The sequence below is a fragment of the Castor canadensis genome, chromosome 3, assembly GCF_047511655.1.
Source record: "Castor canadensis chromosome 3, mCasCan1.hap1v2, whole genome shotgun sequence".
Lineage (NCBI taxonomy): Eukaryota > Metazoa > Chordata > Mammalia > Rodentia > Castoridae > Castor > Castor canadensis.
In genome coordinates, this window is record NC_133388.1 from 170,164,175 (window position 1) to 170,174,493 (window position 10,319).

Sequence of the window (10,319 nt, forward strand, 5' to 3'; positions counted from 1 at the left end):
TCAAAATATATTACAGTTATATTTTCCATTAGTCCATGCACATTTTTGAATGTTATTTTAGTCATATATTAACATTTTAGATAAACATGTTACTGAGAGTATTAATTTAGTGGCATTGATATGCAGATGATATGAAGGAACTTTTGGGTGGTAAGGGTCCTTGGTCTGCTCCTTGATAGAAATCGAAGGCAGGCTCAAGTAGCAAAGGTCAGAAAGATGTTATTTATAGAGAAGAGAAAGGAAAGGCTACATGGGGGCATGCAGTGGGACTTGGAAAGTGGTGGTCCCCTGGGTCAGGTTGGAAATCGGGTTTTATACTTTTTTTACAGCCCAAGGGCAGAGATTTTTCCTACAAAGATCAAAGGAGAAGTGTGGTGTGAATAGATGTTTCCTGGGAAGGAAAAGTGTCTTCCTGGCTAATTGACACATTTTGGGAATATGGGATCTTGCACAGTCTGCCTTTCAGTACATATAGATAATTTAGAAAATTCTTCTTGAATCATTGCAAATTGTCAAATGGCTCGAATATTATTTTATTCACTTTTATATTATTTATCTCATTGATTTCCTTTCTTTTATTAAATCAGTTGAAGATCAATTATAGAAACTAGCTATAAACACTAGCATGCAGACCACCAGGTTTATCATGTTTTTGGACCAATGCATTTTGTTATTAAAAAATGATGTGTAAAGTATATGCAACAAAAAACAAAGATCATTTTTGTTTTTCAAAGATCACCAACTTAACTTGAAAAATTACTTTTTAGTTGACTGTTAGTTTCACAATTATATCACGGCCAACCTGCACTGAGATCTCCCTATTTTCGCCTCCCACATAGCTGAGATGACAGCTGTGAACCACCAGCCCTGGCCTCTTGTTTGAGATGGAGTCATGTGAACTTTTTGCCAGAGCTGGTCACAGTCCTCCAGATGTCCACATTTAGAGTAGCTAGGATTATAGGCAGACAGACAGAAATATTCTCATAGCTGAAATTCTCATACATAGTAGCAAGAATAAATAAAAGTCCAAATATTTTAATAAAAAGCTCACTCAAATGCATGAAACAATACAATTTGCATCTCTTTTTTTTTTCAATAAAAAGTACTTCTATTTTTCATAAAAATGTGTTTAGGAATAAGAAACAAATACTTTTGCCAGTACTGGGGTTTGAATTTGGTGCCTCACACTTGCTAGGTGGGTGCTATGCTGCTTAAGTCCTTCCACCAACTCATTTTCTGTATTGGGTATTTTCAAGATAGGGTCTCATGGACTATTTGCCTGGGCTAGCTTCACAGTGCAACCCTCTTGATGTCTACCTCCTGAATAGCTAGGATTACAGATGTGGGCCACTGGAACCTGGCAAGAGATAAATTTCAGTAATATTGTACTGTCTATTGCCAAATTACCACTTCTGTGCTAAAGAGATAAACATACATATTCTTCAAAAATTTTTTATTCACTTATTCACATGTGCATACATCGTTCAGGCCATTTCTCCCCCTACCCCCACACTCCCGCCCTCTCCCCCCACTCCTCCTTGCTTCCAGGCTGAACCTGTTCTGCCCTTTCATACATATTCTTTGTATATCAGAAATTTATGTTTTTATGGACTTTTTGTTTTCCTTTATTTACCTTGTGCTTCCTTTTATGTAGTTGGTAAAGTCATGGCTCTTCACCCTAAAGGCCAATTAAAATTGAAATTAAATTACATCAAAGAATAATGCTATGGAAACTGCAGAAATATTTTGATATTTTGCATTGGGGAGCAATGGTTTCTGACATTTAATGCTTTTATTTTTAAATCAATCATTTATAACTTCAACTATCTATGCTACCCTTTACATAATTAACATAAATATTCAGAGTGTGATCCAAGCTTAAATTTTGTCCTGAAAGAATTATGTTGTAAGTATCAGGATTGAAAATTTTCTAAGAAAAGGTAGAGTCAAAAGCAGTTTTTTCTGAGGTTAGTAGATTGTGTAAAAGTTTGACATTATTCACATGAGAAAAAAAAGAAAACTACAAGTCAGAAATATATCACATCAATCCATAAATTCATGCTGTATAAGAGTGAGCTGGAAATGAGTCTGCAATTCAATACAAAATGTCATGATATTTTCAAATTGTAGAAAATGATCTCTGACAGGTGATATTTGACAAATTGTGGCAAGATGAGCATGCACTGCTGGTCACACTGGCTCCTGAAGCTCTTGCTGTCATGTCCAGGCCACCCCTGTAACTGACTGGACTGAATCTCTGCCTTTTGCTTAGCACATTCAATAGTGCTACACAAGCCAGGTAACATTTTATCCTTCAGAATACCTGTAACCATAACCTTCAGCTTTCCTGCCAGTTGTGAGGCTGCATTGGGGAATTAGAATCAGCTAGAATCTTCTGATCCTTGATAGTTATCAGTCAATTGTTTTATAAAAATGTCTAACATGCCCCTTTTCAAAAACTACATATTGGTCAAAACAACTGAGTGACAATGTTAGAGATGGTTAGAAAATATACAGATATGATTAAATAAATGAATTTTTCAAGCAATCTTTCTTTTTTATTTTGTATTAAAATTCAGGTGTAGACAACATTGAAAATACTTTGAGTTTTACATCATTATTTTGAAACAAATTGTGTCCTCCTCAATATGACTGCATTTGGAGACAGGGCCTTTGTGGAGGTGATTAAGGTTAAAAGCGATATTAAGTGTGATCCTTAATCCAGTAAGAATGCCAAAGAATCCTTATCAAAAGAGAGACATCATTTCTCTCTCTATCTCTCTCTCTCTCACTTTCTCTCTTTCTCTCTCTCTCTCCTCATATGCCTCCATGTGCACCAGAGGAAAGCTCTTGTAAATATAGACAGAAAGTACTAATGTATTTGCTCAGATTTTTCTAGGAGAAGAGGCTATTCACAAGAAAAGGGATCCCAGAAGATTTCCTAAGAGTGATTGACATTGGTGGAAACAAAGAGTGGGTAAATGCAAACCTAAAATGGTTTCAAAGACTCTGAATCATTTTAATTCAGTATAATTTAGAACATAGAGCTGTGGTACTAAGGAATAACTAGGAAAAGGGATGAATAAAAACAATTTTCCTGGGACCAAAATGAACTGCAAAAAATGGATTAAAAAACTCTTGTTGTTTAAATTTAACTAGACCTGAATGACGACCAAAGTATGCTAAGGGCATTTAGGAAAACTATATAATAATTCATATTCAATTAATGGAGCTTAATGAACTGGGTGTAATATAAATGATGAAGTCAATGTAACAGAAAGATCAAGGAAAGGAAGTCAAGGACAGCTCTACTAAAACCGCTGCCATCCAGGGCCATTCCACCCACTCAAGACCATTCCTTGCAAGGAATGACTTCACAGGCTTTCCACTTGTCTAAATAGACTCTAGCAGCATAGGCAATCATAAAACATGTATATTCAAATAAGAATAACAGGAACAAAAGACCCTGAGGCGTGCAATTATAGTATATTATTTAATATATCTGGTTTCAACAACTAATTATGGGGTATGCAAAGACACAAGAATAAGTGATCCAAAGGGGAAAAGAAGAATTAGCAGAAAGTAACTGAGAGGGCAATTTTAAGTAGCCATTATAAGTTTGTTCCAAAACTAAACAATGAATAGAGAATGGAAGGACATTGTTGTGAAAATGTCACATCATATAAAGAACATCAATTAAAATATATAAACTACAAAAAGAACAAAATGGAAGTTGCAAAATTCAAATGAAAATTTAATCAGAAGTCTTATTAGACTGTTTTGGAAATGACAGAAAAATGTGTCAGTGAACTATAAGTTAGCAGAGTATGGAATCTGAAGCACCCAGAAGGAAAATTAGTAACAAAATAAGCAGTTTCAAAGAGATGTGGAATCATTTTACTTTCACTGATATATACATGGAAGGAATATCAGAAGTGAAAAGAGGGAAAGAGATAGAAAAAAAAAAGGTGAGAGTGCTTACTGAGCATATACAAAGTCCTGGGTTCAAAAAAATATTGTGAGAAATAATGCTTTAAAAAGTTTCTGAAAATGTTGACTCACATATTAAAGAATTTCAATGAATTCAAAGGACTCCAATGCCAGATATATCATAGGAAAAATGATTAAAATGAAAGGCAAACAGAAAAATCTTATGTAAATATACTTTTGGTCTTTTGAAGAACAAAAAGTACAGGTTTCTCATATTTCCTGGAAGGGACAGGTAGGTAATGGGCAAGGTGATTCACTTACTTCAAAATACATTAACTCATATCTTCAGTATAGATGATCTTAAACTTATCCTTTTTCAATCTTAGGAGGATATCCTTCTACTCAAAACATACTTTGAGTATGTTTATAATTTTGAGCCACTTTACAATATTTTTTTTCAGTTTGCACATTTTCTTTTCTTTTTTTTAATTTTTATTGTTTTATTATTCATATGTGCATACAATGCTTGGGTCATGTCTCCCCCCTGCCCCCACCCCCTCCCTTACCACCCACTCTGCCCCCTCCCTCTTCCCCCCACCCCACTTTACAATATTAAACTCAACTTCACAATCAATGATTTTATAATTCAACCTTCTGAGTATTAACTATATTTCAAATTATTGAACCTAATTAGATTATAAATACAAGTAAGAGAGTTAATCTTTTAGTTATATATGTTGCACCATATACATAATACCATTTATATATGGCATATTTTATATATATATAAACATACACAGACATACATAGGTACACACATATGTACACTAATGCACAGTTCCATGACCAAAGAATTCAGGTTTTAAGAGCCCTTTACATGCATAAGAATGAAAGCAGTACAGATTTTTAGAACCATTGCATACTTGATCGATGATTTTAGTTACGTTCACTTTATTTCACATCTATATTGAGTAGACAGACCATAAACACTCTTAATCTGTTCATTTCCCCAAATCTATTCATTCCAGTAAGGAAAACATTTCTTGGGTTACCCTAGTTACTTTTTCATTTGTCCATAGTAGCAATAATGCTACACACCAATCAGCAAAACCTTAGTTACATAAAATAATAAATATTTACTGTTACTTATGAGCATATGTGTTCTCTGACTTTTGGGTGGGATTAGCTGGTCTCAGCTGAACTCCCTCACATACATGTAGCCTTATTTGAAACTATTGTTCTGACTTGGCTCTACTCACTGGGTTCTCACTGAACCCTTGTTGAATCCCATCATGGACTATGTGGAGCAATTCTGAGTACTGAGACAAAAGACTGAGAATAATACAAGTATGCGAAACTTGTGAGTGTTGGGCTTGGGACTAATGAATGCATTGTCATGTCTGCTGAATTCTCCTGATGAAAGTAAGCCATAAAATTATTCACAACTTGAGTGGCAATAAAATGGATTTTAATTATTCTAATAATGGGAGTTTCTTCAAAATCTTGTTACAAAGCATTTGAATTCAGGAAGAGTCTACAGAAATGGGCCCATTTCTCCCATCATTTTGCCACATTTCAACTGTGGTAACATATACACCTGGAATTTTTTTCCAGAAGAATAATAGATAATTTCACTTATCAATACATATTTTTAAATCACCAAAGAAAATTATATGTTGTCTATTACTATTTTAGTTTCATGTTTATTGGATCAAGCTATGTAATACAAACTATAAAAATTGATCCAATCTCTCCTTTGGACTTAAAGTATGGGACGTAGAGTTTGGATAGGGTATTGCCAGGAGAACTAGAAGAAGATTGGTTAAAAAGAACCAAAGTGCAATTATATAATAGAAATAGGGTTTAGTGTTCTACAGTATAGTAAGATGAATACAGTTCATTATATATACTTATAACAACTAAAGAGAGGAATTCAAAGGCTCCTAACATAAAGAAATGATACATGCACATGGAGAAGGAAATGCTAATTTCTCTGATTTGATCATTACACGTTGTATACATGCATTGAATTATCACACTGTACTCCATAAATAAGTACAATTGTTATGAATCATTTATTTAAAAGAAAAACATCAGCTGCAGAAATATGGACTAGAGAAAAGAGATTGCTGAAATGGAAAAAGTACATTCTTAATGGCTTGTTTTTCATGTTTTCAGTTGATATTCACCACATAAAGGCATTTTTCTAGAGAAAGAAAAAAGGGAGAGTAATGATTATCGCTAGGTCTCTAAAGCTATTTTTAGAAATAGCATGTTTAGAAAAGTGCTTATAGTAGGAAAATAAAAAGTAAGTGCTTGTAAAAGGGTATATTAAAAATTAAAGAAACAAGTAATGATTTATGCTCAGAGGCAAAAACTAAAACAAAATACTGAAACCTGAATTAGCACATAACTGTTTTGTGACTGATTCTTCAAATCAATCAGAATTCAATTTCTGGGTAAGAGCACAATGATCAACTTTTCCTATTGTATTAGAATAGATCAAGCAACATAGGAATATCCCCTTCCATAAATATTTTATACAAAAAAATGAAATCAGCATAATATAATTTTCACTTCTTATAAATTTTCCCACTGTGAAAACAAATATATCAACTTCAGTTTCATCTTGTGTTTATTCTAAGTTTTCTCTGTCAATAAGAAGCTATTATGCAACAACACAGATGAAATAACCAGGAATCTTTCTCTTTTTAACTGTCACATTGGAAGTTCATAAAGAAAATACTATATTTATTGAGGTAGATAAATTCTAACAAATAAATAGGATTAGGAAACAAAATATAAAATGTGATTTCTAAAGGAATGAGCTGCTTTTATAAATCAGGAGTTGATGTAATATTTTCTTAATTTATTTTAAAGACATTCTTTGAAGAATAAAGTAGTGAAGGAATCTTCACCATGGGATACTGTCATAATAACTTTTACCAGCATATAGTTCCATTCACCTAAAACTGCAGGACTGTTAAAATTTTTAACTTCATGTATGAGCAAAGTTAATCTTTATGAGTGACCACGCTTACGTATAATAAAAACTGCACTGTCTCTAATGGGAGAGGGAGGGTAAAGGAAGGAGGTAAAGAAGGTCAATATGATTGATGTATTTTTTTATATAAGAATGCATGTAGAATTTTTAAACGTCTTGAAATTACTATAAGAAGGGGACTAAGGTAGGAAGGAGAAAAGTAGAGGATATGAACTAATTTGGGTAATAATATATACATACGTGGAAATGGCACAGTGAAACTCCCCTTATCACTCTTAAACAAACAAAAATATAGTTTTTTCAAAAATGAAGAGCAGGAGGGTAAACAGGTCCTTTCTGGGAGTTTGTACATGTGGGAGGAGGGAGGATATTAGAAGAGTGTGTAAGAGGATGAATGCAGTGAAAATAGTATGTACTTATGTTTGAAAATGAAAAAATAAGACACATTGAAGCTATTCTATGACTGGGGGGAGGGATATTGGAGAATGATGGAGGGCTTGAAGTCAACTATGATATATTGTAAGAACTTTTGTAAATGTCACAGTGTACCCCCGGTATAACAATGTTAATATTAAAAAACCTACCCTGTTTTTTCACATATAAGGAGACGAATATTTGGGTCATTTTCAATTTTAGGCAATTGTGAAGGAACTTTGTACAGTTACATAAGTATACTTTGTGTAAATTTGCAATTTCATTGTCCTGGGGCCAATACTTTGGAGCAGGACTGCTACATCAGATAGTAAGTGCAGGATAAATTGAAAACAAAAGTGCTAGATATTTTCCCAAGTGGCTGAACCATTTTCCAACCTACAAATAACATACAAGGATTGCAGCTGTACCTCACCATTACCAGAATATTAACTACTTTTTAAGTATTAAAATTGTTTGTAATGATGGAATACCTTTTAGAAAAAAATACATTGAAAGGAAAATCATGTATTAATTTAGTTCCTAAATAATCACAGTTATTACTAACGTAGATTTGGGCATTTGTCAGACCCTGTGCATCTTCCAAACTTTGGAATCAAACTAAATAACGCTATCACCCTTTTATGTTTCACATAAGTAGATTAAGATCTGTTGAAGTACTATTTGTATCAATGCATTATGCATCAAGAGGTTTGCTTTCTGCAATCTGCTTTGTATAAAGGTTGAGATTAGGTATCTACTTGGTTTATCCATTATTAGAGATGTATAGCACTGCTTCTACTGGTGTGTCCTCTCTGAAAACATAGGAGTACCTATTGTGTAATTCAGAATTTTCATCAATGTGGCAAATACCCAGAAGATACATTTCAAAAGAGAAAAGACTTATTTTCATTCAGTTTCTCAGGTTCCAATCCATTATAGTGGGGACAGCATGGTGGAGCACAGTAGCTAACCTCAAGGTAGTCATCAAGCAGAGAGTGAGAAATCCAGCATAAGTGGCCTCCTTTATTTTCCCCCTTTTAATTCATCAGGATCTCCATCATAATGAATAGTGCCACCCACATTCATAGTGGGTCTTCATGCCTTAGTTAATCCTCTCTGCAAAGGCTCTCACACACACCTGGGGTTTGAAGTTGAAAATGAAAACAGACACACTTAATTGACAGAAACACAAATGATAAGCCAATTTCTTTGTAACAAATGACAAGCTAAGAACCTCTTTACATTATTAAGGAACCCAAAAAAACTGTTGCCTAAATATTTCATTCTCAATTTTGTGTAGTTACAGAAATAATGTAAAATCTAAAATTTATTTGCAAAATATCAATTCACTAAAAATAATCAGTCTTTTACATACTAATGAGTATTCTGAGATAAATATCAGCTGTCTGGGTATTAAATTACCATGAACATGCATTTTATTCACAAGTTATCATATTGTAAATGCAATTGTAAAGCTACTTTACTTTATGACAATATAAACTTGATTCAAAGTGACTGAAGTTAGCAAATTAAAATGAAAACCCATTATTTTTTGTTCTAAACTCTCAGTTCTCTTTAAATGTCATCCTGGAAAAGCTTCCTACAGTCTTCATGAAGGCTTCAAAATGATCAAATAAATATAACATTCAAGTGCTTAGAGTGCCTGGTACAACGAAGCTATTAACAACTTGAAGTATTAATATCCTTCTAAACATTTCAATGATTTTTTGTTCTCTTCAAGCAAAATTCAAAACATCCTTAGAAATAATAATTTTTCAAGGTCTGACCCCAGTCTTTTGAAACTTCTTTACGTACTAACCTAAATTATTCCCAGCCTGAATGTTCATTGTGCCTTTTAAGTCCCCGTATTTGGCACACCCTTCACTTTGAATCTCTGCAAATCTAAATTTAAAAACTCCAGTTTAAATGTCATTTTCTATAAAAAGTGAGTTCTAATGTTGCTCTTCATTTGCAATATATCTCTCTATCAGGTTCATCAAGCATTTTGTCTGTATTCTCTGCACAGTCTGTACAAATACCTGCACCCCTTACATTTTTGTCTGTATAATTTTGTGTTTTGAAATCTATACTATAGTTAGAATTTAAAAAATTCAACTTTGAGGTGGTATACATGATGGAGCCCATTGATGAATACTGTGTGCAGCAGCCGAAGGAGTTCAGTGGGAAGAACCTGATCTCTGTGACCAAAAAGGGTCTGGAGCTGCTGTAGGATGAGAAGAAGATGGAAGAAAGCAAGTTTGAGAACCTCTGCAAGCTCATGAAAGAAATCTTGGATAAGAAGGTTAAGAAGGTAACAATCTCCAATAAGCTTATGTCTTTCCCCTGCTGCATTGTGACTACCACCTACAGCTGGACAGTCAACATGAAGCAGATCATGAAGGCCCAGGACTTAGAGACAATTCTTTGTTGGTTAACATAATTTCCAAAAACCACTTGGAGATCAACCCTGACCCCACTGTGAAGACGCTGTGGCAGAAGGCTGAGGCAGACAAAAATGACAAGGCTGTCAAGGACCTGGTGGTGCTTTTATTTGAAACTGTGCTGCTGTCTTCTGGCTTTTCCCTTGAGGACCCCCGCAGACCCACTCCAACCATGTCTACGTCATGATCAAGCTAGGTCTGGGCATTGATGAGGATGAAGTGATGGCTGAGGAACCCAGCACCTCTGTTCCTGATGAGATCCCCTACTTGAGGGTGATAAGGATGACTCTCTCACGGAAGAAATAAATTAGGCATGCTCCAATTCCCATCTGGAAACCTGTGCTCTCTGTAATGTCCCCAAGACTCCATAGCAGCCTTGAATGGTCCTGTCTTGCCTGGATCCCTCTGCTGATGCCTACTGTATTTTTCTTCCTCTCCTGTCCTTGTGTGTAAGGCAGGAAACAAGGGACAAGAGTCATGGCCCCTCCCTCATCTTGACACTTTTCATTAATATATCAGAAAACCTAAAA

The 10,319-nt window shown here is 34.4% G+C and overlaps 1 pseudogene; it reads left to right on the plus strand.

Moving 5' to 3' along the window:
- The first annotated feature begins 258 nt into the window (after positions 1 to 258).
- LOC109674244 (putative heat shock protein HSP 90-beta-3) lies at positions 259 to 10,100 on the plus strand (annotated as a pseudogene).
- The last annotated feature ends 219 nt before the right edge of the window (positions 10,101 to 10,319 follow it).